This window comes from Pogona vitticeps, chromosome 1 (genome assembly GCF_051106095.1).
Source record: "Pogona vitticeps strain Pit_001003342236 chromosome 1, PviZW2.1, whole genome shotgun sequence".
Classification (NCBI taxonomy): Eukaryota; Metazoa; Chordata; class Lepidosauria; order Squamata; family Agamidae; genus Pogona; species Pogona vitticeps.
Genome location: NC_135783.1, coordinates 36021025 through 36048964, shown reverse-complemented (window position 1 = coordinate 36048964; position 27940 = coordinate 36021025). Strand labels below are relative to the sequence as shown.

General features: G+C 41.4%; 1 protein-coding gene across 6 annotated transcripts in view; it reads left to right on the top strand.

The window, feature by feature from the left end:
- Positions 1–27940, top strand: part of SUSD4 (sushi domain containing 4) — a 165172-nt gene that overhangs the window by 14222 nt on the left and 123010 nt on the right. Inside the window, exon 1 of one of the 6 annotated variants that reach the window (XM_020786648.3) lies at positions 23971–25477. The exons of the other annotated variants lie outside the window; for them this stretch is intronic. The gene's annotated coding sequence lies outside the window, so the exon portion shown is untranslated. Of the gene's footprint in view, positions 1–23970; positions 25478–27940 lie in introns of those variants that run through there. 6 annotated transcript variants of the gene reach the window in all.

The window sequence follows — 27940 nt, the reverse complement described above, 5'->3', positions numbered from 1 at the left end:
ATTGCTTGGGGATAGTAGCTCTGAAGGAATTTTTCTTTAGAAGGATATTTTGCTGCATTCTAATGGCAAAGCTACCTTCATATATTTTTGAAGGGCGGAAGCCTTGAATTAGGATAAGGTTTTGTAGGTGTTTTGTGGTCCTGTTGTAATTATTACAACACTTTGTGATGAAGTTTAAGTAGTAATTATCCTACACAGGGTGATAGTTAGGGATTCTTTAATATTGTATTTTTCCATGTATAAGATGCCCTCATGTATAAGACACCCCCCACTTTTCTAACCCAAAATTAAAAAATCTAAGTGGGGCTTAGCAAATGTAGGGGGGAAGGGATCAAATCTCTGCAGGATCACTTTGATCCCTGCTTTCCCCTCCACTTGTTTCTGTTCTCTCCTCAGCTTACTTCCGTGTATGAGACGACCCTCAATTTTTTGTCTAAAGATTTTAGACAAAAGTATAGTCTTATACATGGAAAAATATGGTACTCTTGGAGATTATTTTAATTTATTTATGTATTTATTTGCTACTTTACTTTTTTCCTAATGAATGGGACTAAAGGTGATGAATACAAGTTGCTAAAGGCAGAACAATTTTTAAAAAGATAATAAAAAACAAGCAATGCATATCTGAATTAAAAGTTAATTTAATTAAAAGCAGCCCATAAAGTAATATGTAGCTTCGTAGGTAACAACTAGAACTTTGAATTGAGCCCAGAAAGAGACCAGCAGCCAGTGAAGCTACTGTAATGGGGGAGTTGTATATTCTTTATAACAAGTCTTGGTCAACAATCTGTTTGCTGATTTTTAGATCAGCTTAAGTTTCTAAACACTTTTCAAAGGCAGCCCCCATATAGAGTGCCTTACAGCACTGGTCCCCAACCTTGGGCCTCCAGATGTTCTTGGACTTCAACTCCCAGAAATCCTGGCCAGCAGAGGTGATGGTGAAGGCTTCTGGGAGTTGTAGTTCAAGAACATCTGGAGGCCCAAGGTTGGAGACCACTGGTTTACAGTACTCAGTCTAAATAAGAGGTGCCTAAGATCAGTCATCTTCAGAATGTTGTGTCGGCATCTGCGGTACACACTCAGGGCTGTTCAGGAGTTCATCCAAATGGAGTTTTCAGCTGGTGTGTAAACTCTGTTCATCATAGCTTGAATCTCTATATCTGACCTACCTTTTGACTGTCTTTGTCTTGTCAAGATTAAGTTTCAACTTGTTTATTTTCATTTAATCAATTACTAACAACAGACATAAATTTTGAATTAAAAGAGCTTTGATGTCATCAGCATACTTAGTGACAGAGAATCCATAAATGCTGGGCAGTTATCCCCTTATCTGTTCAATCAGTAGACATAACAAAGATTCAGATGAAGAAGTGAAAATTGGTGGAAGAAACAGCAATAATTTAAGATATGCAGATGATACTGGCAGAAAGCAGCAATGGCTTGAAACAACATTTAGTGAAAGTACAGGAAGAAAGTGCCAAAGTAGGACTGCAGTTGAACATTAAGAAGACAGAAATCATATGTAGAGATAAACAATTTTAATGTTGACAATGAAGAAATTGAAATAATGAAAGTTTTTGTATACCTTGGTTTACTCATCAATCCAAATGGAGGCTGCAGCCAAAAAAATCAGAAGAAAACTGAGACTCAGAAGGGCAGCAATGAAAGAATTAGAGTACATCATTTAGTATAAGGATGTGTCACTGGCGACCAAGATCATCTACAGTATTGTATTTCTGATCACTATGTACAGGTGTAAAAGCTGGACAGTAAAGAAAGCTGATAGGAAATAAAATTGATTTGTTTGAAATATGGGGCTGGAGGAGAGATTTGTGGATAGCTCTGACTGCCAGAAAGGCAAACAAGTGGGTCCTAGATCAAATCAAATCTGAACTATTTGTGGAGGCAAAAATGTCAAAACTAAGGCTATTCTACTTTGAGCATAAGAAAGCTGACTTTTAAGTCAGAGGCAACATGACAGCACATAACATCTTCCAGTAGTTTCTTATGTATGTCCAAAGTCAAGATAGAACTGGGGGTGGGAGGCACATAGTCCAGAAACATCATCTGAGTTTCTTACTCCAAGAAAGGCTGAAGTCACTGAAAAATAGTGCTTCCAAGTCCTATTCTTGAGAGCCAGCTCAAGAAGATACCATGATTGTTGACACTGAAAGACTAGCCAGCAGAGCCAGCATGAAGTGCTTCCTTGTCTAGCTCTTGGTATAGGTGATCCACTGAGATGACCAAAACCACCCAGGGTGGCCTTAGTAGCCAAATGGACAATATACAGATCAAATAAATAATAATAATGTCTGGCCCATATCCAGGCCTGAAGCCAGATTGAAGTGGATATACCCAATCAGTTTAATCCAATGCAAAAGAATACTTTTTTAAAAAAATATGAACAAGGAGACAAAAATGAAAACAGTTCGGGAGGCAGGAAAATCAGTCCTACGTGGATTAATAATGAAAAAAAAGCTGGGAAGTAATTAAAAAGAGAAAACAAAGGCAAGAAAAACTAAAAAAAAAAATAGGGAGAAAGAACTAGAGATTATCAGAAATTCCAGGAAAAAAGAAATTTTAAAAGATATAATACAGAATCAGCGGTCGGAACTCATGCTAGGAGAGATAAAGAAAAAAAATAAACTGTACTAAACAAAAATTTTATGAAAAAGGAAATAAGCCAAGTAAATGGTTAGCTTACCAAGTACAGTACGGGAAAAAAGAGAACAAAATATAATAAGAGAAATCAGAAAGGTAGAGGAAATATTTTCCGACCTGAAGATTATAAGGGATACTATGAGGAACTTTTTAAAGAAAAGAATTTAAGGAAACAAGAAGAAAATCAAATATACTTAAACAGTCAAGACCTACCTAAATGATTACCAGGGAATTAGATTAAATGCACCAATATCGACAATGGAAATACTGTACAAGAGGCAATAAAAAAAAACTAAAACAGGGAACAACCCCAGGCCCAGATGGCTTTTCCACACTATATTATAAAAAATTACCAGAGGAACTGACTCCTCCCTAAGTAAAGGTAAAGTTATCCCTTGACATTTAGTCCAGTCATGTCCGACACTAGGGCGCAGTGCTTATCCCTGTCTCTAAGCCGTAGAGCCAGCATTTGTCTGAAGACATCATAATTATCCCCAAAGAAAATAGAGATCCAAAGGATCCAAAAAATTATAGACCTATATCACTGTTAATTGTAGATTACAAAATATTTGCTCAGATATTAGCAGAGAGATTCAAGAGGGTATTAAAGGAATGGATTGTGGAAGATCAAACAGGATTCTTACCACAAAGACATATGACTCAAAATGTAAGATTAGTAATAGACGTCTTCGAATTCTATGAACAACATCCGGAGAAGAAGTTAGGAATGTTTTTTCTAGATGCGGAAAAAGCATTCTATAATATTAATTGGGAATTTATGTTTGAAATTCTAGAAACAATAGAGTTAGGAGATAATTTTTAAAAAATGGATAAAAAGCATACTGTATATAGCAAACAAAATGCAAGAGTAATAGTAAACAGAGAGAAAGCTAATCAATGTCATACTTCTAAAGGAACACGCCACTCTCACCTCTTTAGATTTCTAAAGGATGTCCACTCTCACCCGTTGTTCATAACAACGTTTCCTACTAAGGAAAATAAGAAACAAATTAATGGCTTAAAAATTGAGGGCAACGCTTTAAAGGAAGAGCCTTCATGGATGATATGGTGATCTTTCTGGAAAACCAATCATGTAGTATTATGAAACTTAAAGAAATAATCGATGACTTTGGAGAACGAGCAGATGTAATTATAAATGAAGGAAAAACTAATATACTGACAAAAATTATGACAGGAAAAGAAGAGAAAGAATTAGAAATTAAGACAGGTTATAAAGTAGTGAATAAAGTAAGATACCTGGGTATAACAATAACTAAGAAGACAAAGGACTTATTTGAAGAAAATTATAAGAAGAAAGGGAAAGAAATTAAGAAAAATTTAGAGAGAAGGAAACATTTAAAAATCTCATTGATGGGCAGAATAGCAATTATCAAAATGATGGCATTACCGATATTCGTATTCCTATTTCAGAATATCCTGATAATAATAAATAACAAACCATTTCATTTGTGGAGAAAACAACTCTCAAATTTTATTTGGCATGGGAGAAAACCAAGAATAAAATTGAAATACTTGCAAGACGACAAGAAGAGAGGAGCATGGGGTCTCCCAAACCTCCAATTCTATTATGAGGTGCCAGCACTACAATGGTTAAGAGAGTGGATAAGACTGGAGGATGAAAAAAATATTAATACTAGAAAGCAAAGATTTAAAATACGGACTTCGCACATACTTATGGTATGGAAAAAAGAAAGTGAACAAAGCTTTTGATAATAATATAATAAGAAAAGCATTAATAAGAGTATGGGGAAAATATAAAGGGAAATTTTATTGTGGGATTCCAATGTGGATGTCCCCCCGTGAAGCTCTCTCAAAGGAAATTGACATAAAGAATGATAAATGGTTAACATATGAAGATCTACTCATAGAGGAAGATGATGGACAACTAAGATTAAGAACAAGGCAAGAAACAAATCAAGTAGGAATAATATGCCAGTGCTTTCCACACAGACAGCTATCAGAAAGAATGAAAATGGATGATAAATTAATAGGATTAGTTAAAGAACCTACGGACCTAGACAAGATAATATGGGGAAGAGAAAACCACCAAATCTCAAAGTAGTATGAACTATTATTGGAAAGAAATATGGATCAGGAAGTAATTTTTTAAAAACAATGATAAAATGGATGCAGGAATTAGGTAGAACAATTCAAACAGAGGGTTGGGTTAGAGCAGTGATGGTGAACCTTTTTGAGCCTGAGTGCCCAAACTGCAACACAAAATCAACTTATTTATTTCTAAGTACCAATACTGCAATTAAAACCCAAATGCTGATGTTTTAGTTTAGAAAAAAACTTCTCCTGCACTACAAGGGTTAAAGCCTTGTGTTTTTTTTTCCCTAAGGGCGATATTAACAAAGAAATACTTCCTGGTCCTCTAATCCCCCATTGGGCTAGACTGGTAATGGTTGCCGTTGCACCCCTCTGCTGGACCACTGCACCAACAGAGGGGAGTGCCAAAATCTGGGATCGAAGGACGGGTAAGGAATTCTCTATGGCAACTTATGCCACATGCTGTAGGTTCGCCATCACTGGTTTAGAGCAAGGAATGATGAGTTTTCTTAATAAGTACAGATTTGAAATAAAATTATATGAAAATATTATATAGATGGTATATGACACCAGAGAAATTTGGCAAAGGTGAAGAAAAATGAGAAAGATACATGTTGGAGATGTAAGACAGTATTAATGGACAAACTAAAAGACCCATTGAAAGGAAAGAGTAGAACAGAGCACGAATCCCGAAGGGGGAAAGTAAATAATTAACTTAAGTAGAACTGGAAGAAAGATTCCAAACCTGTACCAAGTGACTTAGGCTTAAATTAGAAGCAGAACTGCTCTCAACAGAAGTAAAAACAAAGTAAAGCAGATTGTTAATACTGTATAGATATAAAATAAGGATTAAGAAAGGTATTATTAAGATTGCAAAGAAAATAAATGTTTGGTGGAAAATAAGGAAGTAAAAATGTTAAAGATTTACTGTTTTGTGAAAGAGATAATAGAAAGTTATTTTGGTTATGTGCTAATATTATGATAATTATTTACTTATCTCTATAATTTTTTTTAAATGCAATAACGATTAAAAATTAAAAAGTTAAACCAATGACAGGCTGTTACACCTGTGAGAACTTGTTTTCATTGTAGCATCGTGAGATAAGGCTGCTGACACAATCATTCCCAAGTGCCCTTTCCTGTTCTGTTGAGCCCAGTTGTTTCTGTGGTACATCTCAGAGCTTCAGCTATAAGAAGAAGTACAGTTAGAAAGCATGTAGTTCAAATCATGAAATAAATATTCTTGAAAGCTACTGAGAGTTAAGCAATGACAGACAAGGTAGACTGAAGAGATCAAGGCAGGTGGTGCTCTGAAAATGCAGAATATTCAATTGAACCTTTGGGTCCAGATATTTTTTAGAAACTATTGCCCAGTCACAATTTTTTCCTTATAGAGCAAAGTTTCTCAGGAGAACTGCACTACAGTGGTGCCTCGCATAGTGACGTAAATCCGTGCAGTAAAAATCGCTGCTAAGCAAATTTGTCGCTATGTGATTTTAAAAAGCCCATAGAAACGCATTAAAACCTGTTTAATGTGTTCCTATGGGCAAAAACTGACCTTAAAGTGAAGATCCCCCATACGGTGGCCATTTTCACTGCCCCTAAAGCGAGGAATCCGCGCAAAAACACAGCGGGCGGCCTTTTTTTTTTTAACCCGGTGGCCATTTTGGAACCGCCGATCAGCTGTTAAAAAATCATCGCTTTGCGATGATCGGTAAACAAAACAGGGAACCGATCATCACAAAGCGAAAAAACCCCATAGGAAACATTGCAATGCGATCGCGTTTGCAATCGCAAAAAGTTAATCGCTATGCGGTTTCGTCGCTAAACGGAACGCCCATTAAGCAAGGCACCACTGTATTTTGGTTTGGTATGTTGTCTGGGTTTTGCACTGGAACTGCCTTGGTCATCTTGATGGATGACCTGTACTGGAACAGAAACAGGTGGAGCAAATCCATCTTGTATTCTTGGATTTCTCAAAAAAATTGTACAAGCTTTTTAAAATCACCAGTCCCGTATTTAAGTTTAGTTTTACTAAAAGAAGCAGGGGAATTTGATATTAAAGCCATCAGAAAAGATTTTGATTTTGAAAGCCATCATAGATTTTTTCCGTCTTTCTGGTTGGCTTCATAAAGGTATTTGCATAGCATGGATTTTAATTTTAGGCTTGCATGGCTACCCTTGCTTTTGATTTCTTGTTACTTTTGATACCCTATCTCTGATAGGAAAAATATGAAGGTAGAAGTGAGAAATACATTTATCCTCTTTGGCTGCATCTGTTTCAAACAAAACAGCTATTAATATATTTCTTGTTCTGTCTACATGACATTGCAGTGATGGAACTTTCTGGCTGATATGAAGGAATTTTATCTTGGAGGGACTATGTGGACCAATTCTTCTGTAATTAATCCTATCATTTTGAAATTATTGTGAATCCCCTCATTGGGAGAAAGGTGGACTACATATGACAATTAATTAATTAATTAATTTTCAGTAATGTACTCAAAATCATTTAGAGATCCTGTTTCATATTCAGCTTATAAATTATTCCAAATACATACTACAGTATCTCATGATAAAAGAGAAAATTTTATTGGGGTAGTTTGATTACAGTGTGTGAAATATAAGCTTGGACTTTGGTACAAAAACATAGAGGTAATGCAATCATTAATGTTCATGTTTCGGTTCAGTTTTGGGCCCAACAAGCTTGTTTCAGGCAAGCCACTTTGTTTTCACTTAATTAACAGCAAAGATGAGAGCATAGAAGCATAAGTGCATTGACTCCCAGTATATTTCTGAGTAATATTCAAAGTGGACCTTGGAAACAGTGCATTAAAATTAATGCATTCTTTTGTTAGCTCCTCCATCAGATGGAAGAAAAAAATCTTTAATGCTTTAAAAGTAATGCTTTAAAAGTAATGTATGCATGTTAAAAGTGTTACGCTGCATATATGTAGCAATCACTCCTCCTTTCTAGAAAACGGGCACCCATGCATTTCCCATTGAAGATAGCTCAGTACACGGGATCTTTTGCCTTGGTTTTTTGCATGTTTCTTGATTACAAAAAACCAACTGGCTGACCTTTTGGATGCCGTAATCCAACAATTTTTAGACATCTAGGAACTGTTGCTTTGTAAAGTGTACTTAAGTTTTATGGGATTTGAGAGCTAACTGGCAAAAAAAGGCAGAGGAAGCAATTTCTAAGTAAGAGAAATACCCAATGTGAAAGTTTTTTTAAAATCTAATTTTTATTCTTTTCAATGGGGATAGGATTATGGGAAAGGGGATTTAGGGTTAGAGGGGGTAGGTATGGTTAGGGAAAGGGTAAAATTCCAGAGAGTGAGATAGTACATTTACATAAACTTACACAATTTTTAAATAGTGCAGCCTCTGTGCTGCAAGGTCAGAAGACCAGCAGTCATAAGATCGAATCCATACAACACAGTGAGCTCCCGTCGCTTGTCCCAGCTCCTGCCAACCTAGTAGTTTGAAAGCATGTAAATGCGAGTAGATAAATAGGTACCACCACGGTGGGAAGGTAATGGTGTTCTGTGTCTAGTCACGCTGGCCACATGACCACGGAAACTGTCTATGGACAAACGCTGGCTCTACAGCTTGGAGACGGGGATGAGCACCACGCCCTAGAGTTGGACACAACTGCACTAGATGTCAAGGGGAACCTTCACCTTTACCTTATACAATTTTACTAGAAAGATAAAAAGAAAAACAGCATTTTTTTTAGTATTACTATATTTACTAATCTATCTTTTCCTGGGCCTAGTTGAACCTTCACTTTCTTCTTTAGTCTATGCTTCCCAAGCTATCTTTTGAATCTAATTATGAAATTATTTCCTATATATCTGCCAAACATAATAAAAGTTTCCTCCTTTGTTTTAGGTTTCCCACACTATTTAAAAACATTTATATATTTTTAAAATTTTGTTGGCATTGTGTACCATCAGTAAATAATATATCATCTATAGCAGTGGTTCTTAACGTGGGCGATAATGCCCCCCAGGGGGCGATTTCATTTTTAAGGGGGGCAGTAGAATGAAAAGGGGCAGCGTGGGGGCGCTGGAGCAAGCCAAACCTGTGAAGATGTCTGCAGCCTTTTTACAGTGTGCATGAATATATATTTTCCTCCAATCTTAATTTAGTTTCAGAGTTTTTGTCTAGAAATTTTTAGTTCCTGCATTGCGGTTTGTTTTTATGCCCTTTTTATATTTCTTTTTGCGTCTTAAAATTCACTTGCAACTAAATTATTAAATGTTACTTTTTGGGGGCATTTCATTCTCTTGGAATTGAATTTTGTTTTCAGGGGTCATTGGATTTAAGTGTATAAATAAATAAATAAATAAATAAATAAATAAATAAATAAATAAATAAATAAATAAATAAATAAATAAATAAATAAGATATCATCACCGTGGGGAGGGGGGCGATGATAACTTCCTCAATGGCTCAAGGGGGCGTTTCTTTCAAAACGGTTAAGAACCACTGATCTATAAAACATCCGGCTATTACTATATAGGTTGATGGATAGGAGAGCAACACAGAGTCTAACAGCGACGTCAGTTCCTTCCAACTGGTTGAAGCTGCCGGTTCTCTAGGGGGAATGTAAACATTAACCAAGAGAATGGGTAGTTCGCCACCTAGAAGGATAAAGGGTTGGATGTAACAAGATTCAAAAGTAAAGGGAGTAACAGAAAAACGTGGGGAGGGTTGGATAAAACAGCAGAGGCCAGCACAGTGGCGGCCCATTTTGTGAGATTTGAAAGCTGGCACATAATAAGAGTTTAAACAGGGGATGTGAGGCCCTCTCGGTGTCCAGGTTTCTTGTAGACAAATGATGTCAAATTGTGTCAAGAAGTTAATAAAGTCCGGGTCCGATGACTTGTTGCCCCAGCCGGCGATGTTCCATGACAAAATTTTCACCTTAGACGTGGAGATCGGAACAGGAGTGGGGGCTGATAGTCATTCAGGATGGTCGATTGGATCCAAACTCTCTGTGGTGTCTTGAAAGACACAGCCGTTTGAGGGCCTGGATTGAGCTGGAGGCTCTGGTTCCGAATAAATGTTAGATAGAGTGTTTAAACCAGCCTGATTACCAGTGCCAGAGATTGTTCTATTGGGTGGGGGAGGTAAAGAGGAGTTTTGTTTGGGAGTAGTGTAATCATAGATCAGCGGGGGGACAGTCTGAGCCTGGGCGTCTACAAGGGTGAATGTTCCCCCCCGGAGATCTTTGTTTATGATGCAGGTAGGAGAAAGCGCCAGAGGGGGGACCGTAGCTGCTGTAGAATGCGGTTGCTTCGAAGGCATCAGCTTCACAGGGCACTGGGGTCCGGGGGTGGAAGGGTCTTTGTCCTGGATCTCCGGTCCATCACAGACTGGGCCTTTCTTTTCTGCGGCGACAGAGGGTGGAGTTGGACGAGGAGATGGTATGTCCCTGTTGTTCGCCTCTACCTTGTCAGATAGACTGGTAGTTTGACAAAAATGAGTAGTTTGTCTAGTAGGAAATGACTGATGGGAAGGGGTTGATCTTAAATAATGTACGGAGGTGGATTTAGTATCACGACGCTCAATGGTCGACTGCCGTCTACCGGGCGAATCTGATAGATGTGAAGAGGTATTGACTCCATCTTTCTTAGGCTTCATCCTAAAATGCAGGTGTCCACTCACCTGCTTAAAGACTCTCTGGGCCCCAATGTCGTAGGCGAGCAGTTTGTTTTTCTTTCTTAAGATTCTGCTACACAGGTCCTGAGTTTTCGTTGTAAGAAAGAGCCGTTTATACCCTTTGGCTGTTGGCAGGTAGTAGAAGCACTCTAGATCCAGTACCTCTGTATTATAGTCCAAAAGTAGGGATAGCGACTTAGCAATTCTAAGTTTGTTAGACCATTGTCGAGCATCACTGGCTGGGAACGTCAAGAGCACATCTCTGGGGGACCAGATCAACTGAATTTTTTTGTTGTTAGCTTTGTTGTCACCCTCCTTCGGGGCAGCTGTCAATTTAACGTTAGAAGGTACAGAAAGGCCCGCAAGAGTGGTTTGGTTACGTAAATTGGCAGTCGAGAGTGTGCTCTTCAATAGGTCGCCACCGGAGGGACATGGTCTCTGACTTCCGGCCTTTTCCTCCCTGTATGTTTGAATTGAGGCAATTTGTTTTTCAATTAAGCATAGTCTTTCCAATAATACCAAAAAGGCGCGGGCTGCAATCAAGCAAGAGTCGCCAATCTTTTGCTCAAGAGACTGGGGAATTTCCGCAGAGGGGCTTAGCGGCAGTGATGGAGTATCCGACGCTGCCAGATATTCACGCAAAAAAGATACAAAATGTTCGCTCCGCCCACTCTTCGCGTTTGGAGATTGGCCAGAACTCTTCTCCTCAGAGACCGGAGAGTTATTTGGGGACATGTCTTTAGCCACCAATAAGCCCGTTAAATCTTGTGGGGGATTGGTTATTTCCTGGTGAGATGAGGGACTCAACAACATTGGAGCATGGGCAGGTGAGGGCAGCTTATGAGGCGACTGCAGGAATGAATCGAAGTATGATTGCACGACCGGCTCCTGTTGCTGTTTTTTTGACCTTTTAATTGCTTTCCCTTTTTTTTGGTCTTTAGAGGAGCTAGGCCTCTTCCTCTTAGCTCTCAGAATCGAAGGCATATTGTTAACGGGAGATAATAAGATAATAAAATAAGGAGGAGGAGTAGGCGACAAAAGATAAAGGATAGCAGAACTTACTGCCGGAACGCCATCTTGCCTTCATTCATCTGAGATCCAGAGAGGTGGCTCTTTTCCTGCTTCCACTGTAGCTCAGAAAAAAAACCAATGGTCCGGTAAACAGGCTCCTTTCTTTACAAGGCCAGAGATGTATGTTTTGTTGTAGTACTCCTGATAATATTGCTTCTTTATCTTCCGAGACATAACAAAGTTAATGAGGCTGCTGATAAAGGCCGGGTTTGTAACCGCAAAGTAGAGTCACCAGCTGCTCCCTCTTGCTCTTCAGCCAAACGGCAGTGTTTGTATTCATGTATAAAAGGATTAAAAAAGGATTAAAAAGTTTAAAAGTTTAAGGGATTTAAAAAACTAGGTAAAACGAAATAGGGAGGCAACCTGGAGGAAACGCTGCTGCCTCCATCTTCCCCTTCCTGAGTAATAGCCGGAGACCTTAACTCAAGATTAGGCCTTAATAATAACGAACTGGCCAAATTCCTTAAATGGGAACTTGACGAAATGTCCCCAGCCTGGCTCCGCTTGGATAGAAGATCCAAAGACAGTTCCTTTAATGAGAATGCCCGCCACTTAGCAAACCTTTGCTCTACTTACAATCTTCACATCATTAATGGCTCACCCGGGTATCCCCACGCTGATAATTTTACCTTCCTCTCCCCCCTCGGTGCCAGTGTGTTGGACTACATTTTGGTTTCACCTGAACTATTGACCAGTTGCAGCAACTTCTCCATTGGCGCCCGCATTGACAGTGACCACTTCCCACTATCAATCAAAATTTCGATTTCCTCCCCCCAGGAATTCAACGACAGCCAGCCCCATCACCCCAAGCTTTGGCCCAAATGGTCCCCTAAGATTAGTTCTGCTTTTGTCCAATGGTCTCTCAGTCCTGACATGATTCTCTTAAGAAATACAATTCGGTCTACCACATCACCACCTCTAGCTGCTTCATCTTACCAGAAGATTACCCAATCCCTGGCGGAATTACTTGGCTCTGAAGCTAAATCAAAAAATAAAGTCTTACATCACACCTGGTTCGATGCTGAATGTTGGGCCACTAAACGCTTTATTCGCCACCTATTTTCTCTATCTCAAGCCAACAACTCCCCAGAGATCAAGGCCATTTACGGTAGAATGAGAATTATATGGCGCAGACTTACCGACATTAAGAAGCACAATTTCGCCTTGCGGAAATGGAGACAGCTCTTAGAGGCCATTACAACAAAGAACAGTAAACTTTTCTGGTCACTGATAGCACACTCCATCACGGAAGACCCCTATAAAAGCTCCCTGCTGATCTCCCCCTCTGACTGGTCAACTTACTACTCGAAAATGTTTTCCTCCCAGGATCCAGCCCCGAGCCTAAAGAATATTCCCTCTGAGCTCCCCCTCTGGCCCCCGGTCTCCAGTGACGAGATCCTAAAGCTCATTCATTCCCTGAAACGCGGAAAGTCTCCCGGCCCTGATGGAATCTCTAATGATCTCTTAATTAACAACGCCCAATGGTGGGCTGACCCCCTGGCAAATCTGTTTACTCTAATTGACGAACATGGGTCTATTCCGGAAGACTGGCTCACCTCTATCCTAGTCCCCATCTTTAAAAAAGGTGACCCCTTTAACCCAGGTAACTATAGGCCGATTAGCTTACTTTCCACAATTGGAAAACTATACAGTAAACATCTTCTGGTCCATCTTAATACCTGGTCTTCTTCTGCAAATCTTCCAGGTCATGAGCAAATTGGTTTCCGCCCGGGTTGCTCAACACTAGACCACGCATTAATCCTCTCGTATCTAGCAGAGAAGTACACATTCCAATTTAAAGGGAAACTATTTGTGGCCTTCGTTGATCTGAAAGCGGCCTTTGACTCAGTCAACAGATCCATTCTGTGGGGAAAACTAGCAATGTGGGGAATTCCCCCCCGTCTCCTTTTTCTAATACGCAAATTACACCACGCTAACTCCTGTCAGGTTCGTTATAATCATAGTGGTTCCGTCTCTGAGAAGATCCCAATCAACAGAGGAGTGAGACAGGGATGCATCTTAGCTCCGTCCCTATTTAATCTCTTTCTAGCCGATCTCCGTTCCCAGCTGGCATCTGCCGAAAAGTCTGCCCCGTTCCTAAATAAGATACCTGTCCCCCTTCTGTTATACGCGGATGATGCTGCTCTCCTCTCTATATCTAGTCTTGGTCTAAGACAACTTCTCTCCTTGTTTCAATCTTACTGCTCACGTAATGATCTTGTAATTAACGCTGAGAAAACCAAGATTATGGTCTTCTCAAAATCCTGGAAGCTCTTTCACTGGAAAATTAATAGCCAACCGATTGAACAGGTGAGATCTTTTAAGTACTTAGGCTTACTTTTCCACTTTCAACTCAAGTGGACGGTACATAGAGACTCTGCAACTGCATCCGCTTCACATTTTCTAGGAGCTATAATCAAATTCCATTATAAAGCTGGGAACCAGTTTATCCCAGCTGCCACTCAAATTTTCCAGGTAAAACTGATCAATCGCCTACTTTATGGAGCCCCAATATGGATTAATGCGATGGATAACAAAGTTGACCTATTGGCTGCCTCTTTCTACCGCCGGATTCTAGGGATTCCAAACTCAATTAAATTATCGACCATAGCCCTGGAGCTAGGCACGCATTTACCCTCAACATCAGCGTGGGCACTTACCTTTAAACTCTGGCTCCGTCTTTTCTTTAAATCAAACCCAGACTCTCTCCTTGTGCACCTACTTAAAGATCATTACCAATCTAAATGGTTTTCACTTTGTGAAACCAAACTTGAATCGATTGGTATATCTCTAAGCTCCATCTCTAACAGCAACTTCGAACAGGCGCTTTCTATTATTAAGGAGAAACTATGGGAGTCTGAGTATATTTGTCTAGTTTCCAGTATTAACCAAACATGTTCCCCAATTTACTTCGGTATCTTCCCCACCTTTGGCTCCGGACATTTTTATATACAGTCCCTGCTGAACCCTCTAACCAGGAGGGCTTTTATGTTAGCGCGGATGAATATCTTCCCTTCCGAAGTTCTCAAGGGACGATATGCCAGAATACCCTTTGAAGAAAGAATTTGTAACCTCTGTGGATTAGAACCCGATTCAGTTACGCATATTCTATGTCATTGTCCAGAGCTAAGAGATCTCCGAGACCGTACTCTAGGGCCAATCATTTCAGGCTTTCCGGGTCCCCCCCAGTTTCTGACAGGTTTTCTTCTTCATGACTTCTCTCAAGAAACAACGACTTTAGTAGCTGAGTTCCTTGCACAGGTTCTCACTTCCCAGTCCTCAAAAAACTAACTTGACTCCCCTAAGCACCTCTGCGGGCTTATTCCCCCCCCTTACTATTTTAATTATTTACTTAACTGTATGTTTTAACTGTTCTTGTCTTTATGCCAATAAAGGTTGTTGTTGTTAGTTGTTAGTTATAAAACATCTGCATTTTCTTTAATAGTTACTGATTCTCCTTCGTGGCCTCGGTGAATGCACAGTAATGGGTTAATCTGTGCCTGAGCAGAGCAGTTTCGGAAACTTCCACAGCTTTAAGCACTTGGTGCCGGCACCTCCCATGTAGGCTATATCACCGCCCCTGGCACCCAGTATCTCAGTTCCATTTCCTGCCGCCACTGTAGCAGCATTGTTCAGAGCTTCTCTCATCTCGCTTGTTCCCTTTCCTAAAAAGATCATATTGGATCTCCCTCGTGTGAATTTCATACCGGACTGTTTACTCTTCCGATTTGTGAGTCGGACTTGTAGCATAAAACTGAGTTTGGGGGTGCGTATGGCCTCCGAAATACCATTTAAGCGCTGCACAGCCTGCAACGCTAAAGTGTCTTCCAAGGACGGCCATTTGAAGTGCCTGCTTTGTCTGGGGAAGGGGCATCAGCCAGCCTCTTGCGCACACTGTAAGGCTCTTACCAAGCCTGTGGTGAGGTGTAGACAGGACCGGCTGAAGGCGTTTTTGTGGTAAAAATCACTTGACCCATCTGCCCCGGAATGGACCCCTGAGAGCCCCGCTGTCTGACGCTTCCTCTGTTTCTGGGTACTCTCCACCGTAACCCAAGAGACCAGGAAAATCGTCATCCTTGGGCTCGAGGTCAATGGCCTCCGCTCCGATGTTGAAGCCTCCTTCAAGCCCGAGCCGGTCTAAAAAGAAGAGGCCTGCCCAGTCTGGAGCCCATCGACACCAGCCGTTGTCGAACTCGAGGCTTGGAGGAGGAGATTATTCCACCCTCTGGCATGGTGGTGCCTCTCTCCCCTCACCCCAGTCATTCCTCAGGCTCACCCCAAATGTTACCTCAGTCAATCACGCTGCTCCCTCCTTCTCCTGAGCCAGTGGCCCCTCCGCCCCAGAAGAGAAAAAGGAATACAAGGCATGTTGAGCCCGAGCCAGCTCCACCTTGACCGCAGTACTCTTCAAGACCGAGCAGCTTTGGGCTTGAGGACTCATTTCCAGGGGCTTTCAACCCAGCCGCCTTCTTTGCTTTCCAGCAATGGCAGGCTTTTTGCCAGCAATTTTGGCGCTTCTTGCCTTACATGGAGGGCTGTTTCTGGAGACCTGTTGACCATCCTTCACAGTCTCATACTAAGGAGCAGCCCCTAGCTCATTCTACAAGGGATCCTCCTTTGGGCTTGACCCAGGACCCCAGGCGCCGTCTTGAGTTGTTGGCACGGGCCCCTTTGTCACTGTCCCTTCCTCTCGGGCTCAAGGGGACAAATTCCTGGAATACCTGTTTGGCCTGGAATCGGACTCGGCATTTCCCCGGGACAATTCACCCACCAGCTCTCCAGACCATGACCTCGAGCCATGACTCGGACTTGGATGAGGGGAAATTAGAGACCCCTCTCCACCCGACGCCCCTACTCCAGCGTCAGTTATCATTGGCAGCCAGCCTCCCTCTCCATTGGAGGACTATACCTCTTATACCCAGTTGATTAAAAGGATTGCAGATGTGCTGGACCTGGCAGTGGTGCAACCACAATTAGAACAACCTGACAAGGTCTTTGAAGACATGACCAAAAACCAGCTGGCGCCCATCAAGCTGGCTTTCATCCCTTTTCTCCTTAGTTTGGCCAAGGAGTCTTGGGATAAACCTTCAACCACTCAGTAGGTGCCGCGTTGGGTTGAAAACCTTTACAAGGTTCACAGGACAGGTACTGAGTTCCTTGCAAAGCATCCTCCATCCACTCCCTGAATGTCAAAAGGGCTCTGGCCTATTACATTTCCAGGACTGAGTCCTTTCGTTCTTCTCAAAGACTGTTTGTGTCATTTCAAGGACACTCCGTCTAAAGGATCTCCAGTTTCTCCTCAAACCTTTTCCAGATGGGTGGTTGCTACAATCAAGCTAGCATATGAGATTGCTCACAAACCTCTGCCTTCCACTGTTCGAGCCCACGCAACCAGAGCAGTGGATTCTTCCACGGCATTCCTGCAAGGCATTGACCTCACTGATGTATCCAAGGCTGCGACGTGGTCTACACCCTTCACCTTTGTGGGTAGAGCCATTCTGGCTTCTGTCCTGCCGTGACGCCCACCTCCTGGTAAGTCATCTTGCTAGTCACCTATTAGTGTGCATTCACAGAGGCCACAAAGGAGAAAAAGAATTCACTTACCTGTAACTCTGGTTCTTCAAGTGGTCCTCTGGGAAGTCACACGTCCCGGCCTCCTCCCCACTGTACATCATGACTACCTGTTAATATACTGTACAGCGGCGGACAGTTCTACGGAACTGAGGCGCTTAGGTGCTGGAAGTGGTGATAGCCTACGTGGGAGGTGCCGGCACCAAATGCTTAAAGTTATAGAAGCTTCCGAGCGTGCTCTGCTCAGGCGCAGATTAACCCATTAGTGTGAATTCACAGAGGACCACTTGAAGAACCAGAGTTAAAGATAAGTAACTTCTTTATCATTAATATTCTTCTGTCATTTTGTGCCCATTATATCCTACAGTCTTTAACCATTTTATTCATTTAGTCCATTTTTATTGTTAAGGTTTTCTTTCCTCCTCCCGGATCCTTTGTTTCTATTGTGTGTTTTATTTTAGAGCTTCTCACTTGCGCTTCTGCTCTAGTTGAGCTTCTTTCTGATCTTGATAATCCACTTGATTTTTCTCGTTTCTCATCTGCTTTTTCTCCTTTTTTCTGCCCAGCCATTTTTCCTTTGTTTTCACCCAGTGTTAAAATTCTGATAACAAATGTGCTGTCATTGAGCAGTGAATCCCATTGTTTATTTTTAAATGATTTAAGTATTGAATTAATTATGCCAATTCAAGAAATTAAAAAAATTTAGGCTGAAATTTTAACACCAGTGAATTGATTTTTCCTTTTTTAACAGTTAACACCAGCAAATTAATAGACCTAAAGTTCCAAATACTAATTTGAAGTGTTGTGTTCATTTTTTTTGAATCTTTATGTCAAAGGTCGTCAGCCCGCAGCCCGGTGCATGTCCGTGGCCTGAGACAGCCCTCCCCCCCACAATCCCCTCCCCACAGCTGCTTTGTGCACACATGCCAACGCCGGCATGAGCGCTCCCCCACCCATTCACGCCTACGCAAAGGGGTGTGTGTGTGTGCAGGCACTCCTTCGCATGTGTGAAGGGCTGGGGGAATGCTCACGCTGGTGCTGGCAGGTGCACGTGCACCTCCACAGCTTTGCTCATGCGCCCAAGAACATGGGGATACCCCACCTTCCTCAGAGGCTCAGCCGGTCCGTGGTCCCAAAAAAGTTGGGGAACGCTGCCTTATGTGATTTAGAAACTAGATATTTGTTGGATCTGCTCCTTTGTTGATTTGCTCATCTTCCTAGATGGCCTTCTGAGTCCTTTTTCCATGTTCCTCACTATCTGAATCTTGTAGGTGGTGACTAAACAATATTTTTTATATTTTAATTTTTTAAAAAAAATTGTCTGAATGTTTTAACTATCGCTAACACAAAACAACTGTTGAAGATACAGTGTAGAAACTTTATTCCACTAGGAGATTTTAACAATTAGCTGCCTCCCAAGCTTTTGCTGGTGACCACAAAGATTAGCTCAGCTATTCCGACTGGAGCATGGCAGGTGAGAAGAAACTGAGAATGTACAGAGCATGGGAACTGGGATACAACTTGAAAAATCAGACTTGTCTGGGTGGGCCTGGGAAATTGGCTAGAACAGAAACTGTCAGACCTTTGGCTGCTGACGAGGGGTAGCACCTGCAGCTTATTTCTGAAGAAACAGGCTGTCACAATTCCTCACAGCACCAGATTGTTTCAACAAACTAAGAACTCATGCTAAGTGTCTTTCTGCTGTGACCAGTTGATTATGTCAACATTGTTTAATATTAATGACAGAGGTCCAGGCAATGTGTGATTTTAAAAAGAACCACATAGAAATTGTTTATTGTTACAGATGAAGATAGTTCAAGTAATGTTGTTAACTCTTAAACAAACATCTTCCTTTATTCACTCTCAACCACCACTATCCCACCCAATCTCCAAAACTCTTCAACTCTCCATCTCCTCCACTCCTCAACTTCTTGACTAACTCTTATATCTCATGACTCTGCCCCTCCAGCACTCCCATTGGTCTATGCAGACATCATATTAATATTCATGACATGGGCAGACACCACAGAGGCCTTCAAGGCTGCGCCTGCTAGTTCCCTGGTACAAAGTTAATAGGGAAAATAACTTCAGCTGCATGAGAGTAGAATGCTCTTGTTTGAGGAAGGAAAACACCTGACTGGTAGTTAGCTTGGAAGGGTCTAGAAGAGGAAAATTAATGTATGAAAAGGGGTCAGAAATTATTCTTAGGAGGCACTATGCTTTGTTTTTGTCCTGCTGTGGGAGATATGCTTTGTGCATGCCTCAGAACTGTATTGATTTTTGTGTTGGTCTGTGAATATCAAGCAGAATAGTCTAGTTTTCTCATTTTGGTTGTCCTCTTGATTGCGTGAAAATTGCCTCATAGTACTTTTTGTTTAAAATGCCTTTGAATTTTTTTGGAACTTTGATAAAATATCCTTAACCAATAGCCTGGGTTTTGACCCAACAGCTTTGTAGTACTAAATCTAATCCTTGCTTTTAACAACCTACTGGGATTTTTGGCTCTTTGTGGGTGTGGTGGGAGCTCTATGTTGCAAAGTGGACATTATGGTTCAAAATGCTTAGCCTTGTGGATTTGGGGGCTTCCCGGAAGCATTGCCAGATCCAGCAAGACTGAATTGTTGGGAGATGAAGGTGTCAGGTTGGTTTCGTTGTCATAGCCACTACTAATTCTCCTGGGTTCACCCACTCTGGCACAAACAAGGTAGTGTGCTCAATGGCTATAGAAGGGCTCCATGAACCAGGGCAATAACCACTGGAAGGTATTGGAAGCTAGTAGACTAAACTACTGGCATAGACTCAATCAAATTAATCTTTAAAATTGTGTAATGCCACATCTCATAAGACATTTGAGATCAGCTCTTGTTTTGCTACCACATCAACTTTTTGATTGGCAGCCAGGAGTAAGAAAAATATGCCTTGGAGTCTATTTAGTCTATGTGAGTAATCTGCCTCTTCTCCTGTCTCCATTATTTAGCTTCTGAAATGTTCTTTGGTTTTAAAAATAGGGAAAAAAATCCTTCCCTGCTAGTTCACAAATACAGGGGCAAGGAAACAGGAGGGGGTTCTACCTCCTTTTCAAAGGTTCCTCACCTGTTTGCTAGTCCAGTCATAATGCCCTTCATTTATGTATATTGGCTGTGTTGCAGTTATCCTAATGGGCTTAATTGAGGAGTTTTTAAATTCATGTTACTGTTAATTACAAATAAGTTCATATTCATGTTTCTCTTACTTGAATATATACTTCAAAAACTTTATGGATGAATGCTTTAATCGTTCTGTGTCTGCAGCTGGCAAGATCATATTCTTAGCTAGCTTGTTAAGTGCTGAACACTTATTTGGAAAGGAAGGAGGTTGTATAAGTTCTTATTAATAGATTTTATATTCTTGTATAAATTTTATAGTCTTATAGTGGGTAGCAGAACTGTTTTAGGAATATTTTCTCTTTCATCAGCTATTGTTGAAATGAGAAACAGCCTCTTCCTTCCTATTAAAACTTTATTCAGTTTTGTAGCTGGTTTCACAATCCATGGGCATTTCTCAGAAGCTCCCATATATGTATATTAATATTTTCCATCCTAGTATTTAAAACATAACAGTAACATGCAACTGCTGTATTCCTATGACTTAAAAGTTTTGTTTGAAAAAACATGCTTGAGTGTACACACTGGAAAATAAAATACAGGTTCACTGATATGCTTTACATGTCAGAGCAAGGGTTAAAATTCAAGGTTAAGGGAGGAAGTTAAGATGGCGATTACATGGGCATCTAGACCACTTTTTGGTCTGCTCCTGGTTTGCTCCTAAAGTGAGTGATCAGACAACAACTTTCCTGGAGTGGACCAGCCTGCTTCCAGAGCATTCGTGTCCACACCTTTTCTGAGCCTGTCAGGGTTTCTACTTTTTTTTATCTGGGTAGAATTGCTCTGGTTTGGTTCCTTTGCAGCATGTCTAATTGCTGGAAATGAACCAAAGCAAGCCTTCCTCTATTAATTCACCATATTGTGAAGTGGCTTAAGAAAAGAGCCACTTCAGGATATTGTCAAATTAAAAACTTCCTTGTCTCCATAGAGGGGCCAAGGAAGTGGGGGGAAATTAAAATGTTTTAGGACAGTGCAGATATGCTGCTTCACTTTAAAAAAAGATACATGGAAAACTTTCTTCCAGAAGTGGGAGGTGATAGAAGAGAGCAATGAGGGTGATTTTAGTTTGCTTTTTTCTTAAAGGGCTGGTTGAGAACCAACTGTAGACAAGTGGTGTGGTGTACATTGCAGATGGTGGTAAAACATTCATCCTGTGTAAAGTTGTACTGTTTTGTGAAACCCAGTGTGATGTAGTGGGTAGAGTGATGGCTTAAGACCCAGGAGATTTAAATCCCCACTCACTGTGGAAACTCACTGGGAGATGGATTGGTATTGGTTAAAACTGAATGAGAGGAGAGGGAAGGGTAACAGGAGTAGGCAGGTGCACATGTGCACTGCATGTTGGGTTGCAGCAGTAGTTACTGCAAATACCTATTCTGCGAATACGGGAGGGGACTACTGTACAGACCTTGTCAGAAGTGGTATGCCTTCCTGTCCTACTTGTTTTCTGATGGCTATTGTACATAAACACCCTATGAGGAAGGTACCACAGCCTGACCAAATTTGAGAAGGACAATAGGTAAGTTATGGCTCGTTTAATTGGATCAGGGATGCTGAGGACTGTTTCTTCCAGCAAATAAAGTTAACACCATGTATTCATGAAGGCTTTCACAGCCAGGTTGTTGTGGGTTTTTCGGGCTTTTGGGCCGTGTTCTGAAGGTTGTTCTTCCTGACGTTTTGCCAGTCTCTGTGGCCAGCATCTTCAGAGAACTGGAGTAGGAACTCTGTCCATGCTCTGTTGGTGTTTGTTGGATAGTATTTATAGCTGTGGGAACGGCTTTTGTCTTTTTTTTTTAGGAGATAGGGTGATCAGCATGTTTTTGTTTTGATGAGGGAGGGGGGAGAGGGAGAGATTATCTGTCACTGTGATTGATGGGTGTCGTTAGCTGGTCTTTTTTGTGCTGTGATCCCTGGCCCTTGTGGCTGGGTCGGAGTTCATTGACCTTTTGCAGGTTGCATTTTCCAGAATGGTGTGCCATCAGTTAACTTGCTTCAGCTCAAAATTTAAGAGTATACCTCCTTGCTTACTCTTCTTCACATGCGGTGTACAAAGCAATGTGTTAGATGCCAATAGAAAATATTCTTGTTATGCTAACATTTGGTAACAAGGTAGAAAATTATAAGAGTAATAGGCACTTTTATTTATTTATTTATTTATTTATTTATTTATTTATTTATTTATTTATTTATTTATTTATTTATTTATTTATTTTATACCCCGCCTATCTGGCCCACCGGACCACACTAGGCGGCTTCCAAATATAAAATCAAATAATAAAACATAGACAAATACATAATAATCAAACAAGAACAGCAGTAAAAATAAAAAGGAAAAGTAAGAAAAAATCAAGAGTTGGCTGGAGGGAAGGCCTGAATAAACAGCCATGTTTTTAATTGGGTTTTAAATTGGGTTTCTCTGCATCTCATCACACAAACAGTGTTGTAATATTTTAAAGACACTGTATGCACAATGAACAATAAAATAGAATCAATTCATTCCAAAGATGTGGTAATTAGATTGTTTTTATTAGTGTAACTTGAAAATTATGAGTCTTGCTTTCACAGACGGCATAATAGAGACTAATTGTTCACTAGCCTTAACCACAACAGTCCTGGGGTGTAAGGGCAAGTGAGATAAAATATTTGCTGTTAGTATGTAAGTATGCATGCATGCACTGGTAAAGTTTATGTAAACTGAATGGATTATTATTTTCATTTCTTTAAATAAAATTACAGTACAGTACTTGCTTTCCCTTTTGGTTGAGGGTATTCTGTGAGCAGTGTTGGCAATCTTCCCCATGCAGATACCTTAACTGCGGGTGGTTGTACTGCATGAACATGATGGGAATCATAGTTGAGAAAGACTAATGGAAGGAATTTTAAAGATTTAATGAGATAATTGTGTATGTGGGAATGGATAGGTTGAATATACTTGTAGGACTCAGTTTGGTTGGAAATAACATCTGAATAAAGGGAAGCTAATGGAAATTTTCTGTTAGGAAACACCAGTCTCAGGGTGGTAGTACTGAGCAATTCAAAGAAACCCACAATGGCCAGTATACAGTGTTGCCTCGACATACGAAATTAATCCGTATTGGAATGGTGTCCGTAACTTCAAATTTTCGTAAATTGAAGCACCATTTTCCATAGGAATGAATTGAAAACGGATTAATTCATTCCGGCCAAAGGAAAAAAATCACAAAAAAGCACTGCAAGCCAAACATAAGCATAACCCCGTCAGCCCAATCCCACCCTGCAAAAGCCATGAAAACAGTTTTTAAAAAGCAAAAACAGCACCTTACCTCCACCGCCGCGACTGGCTTCCACTGCCACTACCAGGCCAGGGCTCTAGCAGCTGCTGCAGGGCCTCGGCTCCTGCCGCCTCTACAGAGGCTTCTGGGGCTTCCAAAGCACTGTCACCTGGCGCAGCAGTCGGGGCGGCTTTGGAAGTGTGAGAAGCCCGACTGCCGCATTGGATGCTGGCTTCCCGCGCTTCCAAAACTGCCCCGACCACTGCACTGGGTGCCGTCTTCCCATGCTTCCAAAGCCGCCCCGACCGCTGCATCGGGTACCGGCTTCCCACATTTCCAAAGCTGCCCCAACCGCCGCACCGGGTACCGGCTTCCCACACTTCCAAAGCCGCCCCGACCACTGTACTGGGTGCCAGCCTCCCGCACTTCCAAAGCCACCCCAACCGCCGCACCGTGTGCCGGCTTCCCGCACTTCCAAAGCACCAGCACCCGGCACGCTGGTCAGGGCAGTGTTAGAAGCCCGGGAGGCTGAGCCTCCCCTTTTCTAACCTTTGGGGCGAAGAAGCAGCCTCTTTGCCACCAACGGTTTGAATTTCCCACCCTTTCCCCCTGCCTTTTTCCATTTGTGAGTGGAAGTTCCGGCCGCAAGTTGAAGCAAAATTTTGCAGCTGGAGCTTTTCGTAAGTAGGACGTTCATAAGTTGAGGCACCACTGTACTTTTATTCCCACAACCCCTATTTTTGCACTATCTTGTTGGGATAGCTTTTTTGTAGAATGCTCAAGTCCCTGCCTGTGGTTATAATAAAAATTGTCTGCGTCTGGTTTTTGCTTTTTCTTATGGACTATGTGGCTACTTCATGCTTCTTTGTGGTCTCCGTAAATCACACATATGGATTCTTTCTGCATCTGCTCAAAACTTCCCTGGAACATTCCAGAGCCTTAAAAGTCCATTAGATTGACTCCCTGCACTGCAATGCTCTGCCTACCTTTTTGGTGAATCCTCAGTTTCCCTTTGAGCTGCCACTGAAGAATCACCTCTTGGGCAGTTTTGGAGCCTTTTCAATAAATAAAACTTATGTTGTTGTCTGTCTCTTCTCCCTGCCCATTGTTGTCTTATCATTGTCATGAGTGTTGGGGGGGGGGGCAGCTTGTTCATTGCCTTGAGGTCTTCTCATCTCTTATGACCCCAGTGAACCTGTTTAAAAAGTGTGCTTATTGCACTAACAAAATCTTCCTCTCAGGTGGACACTTGTAGTGGCTCTGCTGTCTGGGTGAGGTGATGCCCATTACTTAGGGGGACTTCTCCATAACTGCACAAGCTTACCTCTCCCATGAGAGAATACAAGAACTTCTTTATGTGACACAGCACTTCAGAGCCAATGCTTCTGTAATGGTGCATTTGGCCTAAAAGCTGCTTGGCCTTGTGTCAATAACAACAGTGGTAATTCTACACACTCAGCTAAGAATGAGGTCCCTCCGAGCATGGTACTTCGTATCCTTCAATATTCAGAGGGAAGGCAGCTCAAAAAGATTGATTGACTGTGACTCAGGAATTGGCCCACCAGCTCCTGGAATTGGCATACGTACTCTAAATGTTTCCAACCTCACCGTTTTGTGAACTTTGAAAGTCTAATGGAGTGCCCTATCTACCACCTAGTCTCCATACCATGCTACACTTTCTATTATATCTGAAAGAGCAAGGTTTATCTCTAATCCTCACTTAAAGTATATCTATCCTCAATAGTAGTACATCAGCCCTATAACCTCAGCTCAGAGAGCAAGTGAGCTCGCTGCTCTAAGATGTGATTCGTACAATTTTGCAGGCATAAAGTCACTGTATTCCTGAATATGGCCTTCCTACCTACTGAAGCAGTCCCCAGTATAGTCAGTATTTTTTTCCTTCCCTAGCTTCAGAGCTGGAGAGATCCCTTTGTAGTCCGGACATTCGGAGAGCCCTTGCATTCTGCACCTCCAGAACCAAGCATTTCCAAAAATCAAACAGGCTGTTTGTCAGCTATCAAGGACTTTAATAAGGTGAGCAAATCAATGGATTTCGAAATGGATCATCTATTAGCAAAAAGCCACTCGTAGACTCTTTGGGTCAGCTAATAATCTGGTGCAATATAAAAGCAGTTTTCTATGTTCCTAATGATTCAGAAGTAACTAGTTATAAATTGACAAGAATTCTGTTAATATTTTAATCGCAGCATAATACAACCATCATAAGTGGTGAATTGCTGGAAAATAAGAAGTCACTGTAGGCATCTGGTGTTGCATGTCGAGTTGCATAACTGGATATGCAACAGCAAATGCCTTCTTAGTGTATGGGATAGTGTGTATAACTAACAGGATTTTGGATATCATACACACAACACCAGAACACAGACAGAGTTCTAGCTCCTGTCCTCTGAAGATGTCAGCCCCAGAGACTGGTAAAATGTTAGGAAGAAAAACCTCCAGAACACAGCCAAACAGCCCGAAAAACCTACAACAACCATTGGATCCCAGTCAGCAAGTGAGCTTGTAAGTCACCCATATGTGTGATTCACAGAGACTTTAAGAACTGCCATTACAGGTAAGCAATCTAACCATTTTCTCCTTTTTTTGTAAATCAGTGACAGGAAGCAAAGGCCAAAGAAGCCAATGTTGCAAATAGATAACTGGAAAGCTCTTCTTTAGGGGAGCAAAATCTACCAGTTTATAAATTTGGGTTTGAATTCTTGGAGAACTGCAGTCCAAAAACATGAAAAAGCACATCCCTAGCTCTAGCCACATTAGGTACATGTGCTTTCTGAGAAATCACAGTATTTAGATGTGTCGCATTTCGAGGCTAAGAACAAATGGTTGCAGTATTCATTTGAATGAATAAAATCCAATTGGCATGGGTTGACTGTCACATAGCTAATAGTGGCTGGTGATGAAAGACATAGCAAGATCAATAGCGTAAAAACACTTAGAGAGACAATTTGTTTCTGTAACAAGTTACAAATTGCCTGGTCCTGTTGAGATTACTGTGCCAGATTTGGTAAGGAAGCTCCAGCCTTGCAGCTTCAGTCATAGGTGAATCCAGAGAAACTTGTTTGGGAGCAATACCTTAATCGTTAGGAAAAAGAGGATGACAACAGTATATTTAGTGGTTGTTATCGGTTTTTCGGGCTCTTTGACCATGTTCCGAAGGTTGTTCTTCCTAACGTTTTGCCAGTCTCTGTGGCTGCCATCTTCAGAGGACAGCACTCTGTGCTCTGGTGCAGTTTGTTTGGGAGTTGAGTATTTATGGCTGTGAGAGAAGCTTTTGTTCTTTTCAGGAGATGGGTGATCAGTGTGTTTTTGTTGCGGGTGTATTGTTGTGATAAGGAGGAGAGATTATCTGTCACTGTGATTGATGGGTGTCATTAGCTGGTCTTTTGTGTGTAGTGATCCCCGGTCCTTGTGGCTGGGTAGAGTTTGTTGACCTTTTGCACGCTGCATTTTTGAGAGCTGGGAGCCAAGTTTTGTTTAGTTTCAAACTTTCTTCTTTTTTGCTGAAGTTCTGCTGATGTTTGTGGATTTCATTGGCTTCCCTGTGCAGTCTAACATAGTATTTCAGTACTTTGAAATAGAATTTCATGTCCAGCTTGTTTTAGGGCATGTTCAGCTACTGCCGATTTTTCTGGCAGTATCTCTCATGTTCTTTGATTCTGGTGTGGATGCTTTGTTTTGTGTTTCCAGTATATACCTGGCCACAACTGCAAGGCATCCAGTATACTCCTGCAGTGGTGAGGGGGGTCGTTTCTGTCCTTTGCTGACCGTAACATTTGTTGTATTTTTGTGGTGGGCTTGAATACTGTTTGTAGGTTGTGTTTTTTCAAAAGTTTCCCCATGATGTATATACTTTATTTTTGGGTGACTGTTTTTCTTCCTCAGTTCGGTGTTGTTTTCTTGGTTTGATGGCTCTTGTGATTTCATTTTTGGAGTAGCCATTTGCTTGTAGGGCCCAATTCAGGAGCTTCACAGTTCCGATTTGCACGGTTCCAAATTGTGAAGGTGTCATCCACATATCGGAACCAGACTGTGGGTGTGAAGGGTGCCGAAGCCAAGAGGCATAATCAAATGCCTCGACTACTACATGGAATATTTTGAAATACTGGCCCTGGAAAAACAGGAAAGGTGCTGCTTTCTGCTTTTTAAAAACTGTTCTGGGTGGGTTTTGCAGCATGGTTTTGGGCTGGGGGGTTATGTTTCTGTACTGTGATAGGTCTTGGGGGTTTATTTGTTTTTGGGTTATTTCCCCCATTTCCAGTGGGTCTTGGGGGGGTTTGGTTGCTTTTTTTGGAGGTTCCCCCCCCCCATTTTTTCCAATGCAGTCGGAATCCTTATTCCAACCTTCAGAACACGGCCACAGAGACTGGTGAAACCTTAGGAAGAACAAGCTTCAGGACACGGCCAAAGAGCCCTAAAAACCCACAACAACCATTCGATCCCGGCCGTGAAAGCCTTCGCAAATACAATATATGTAGT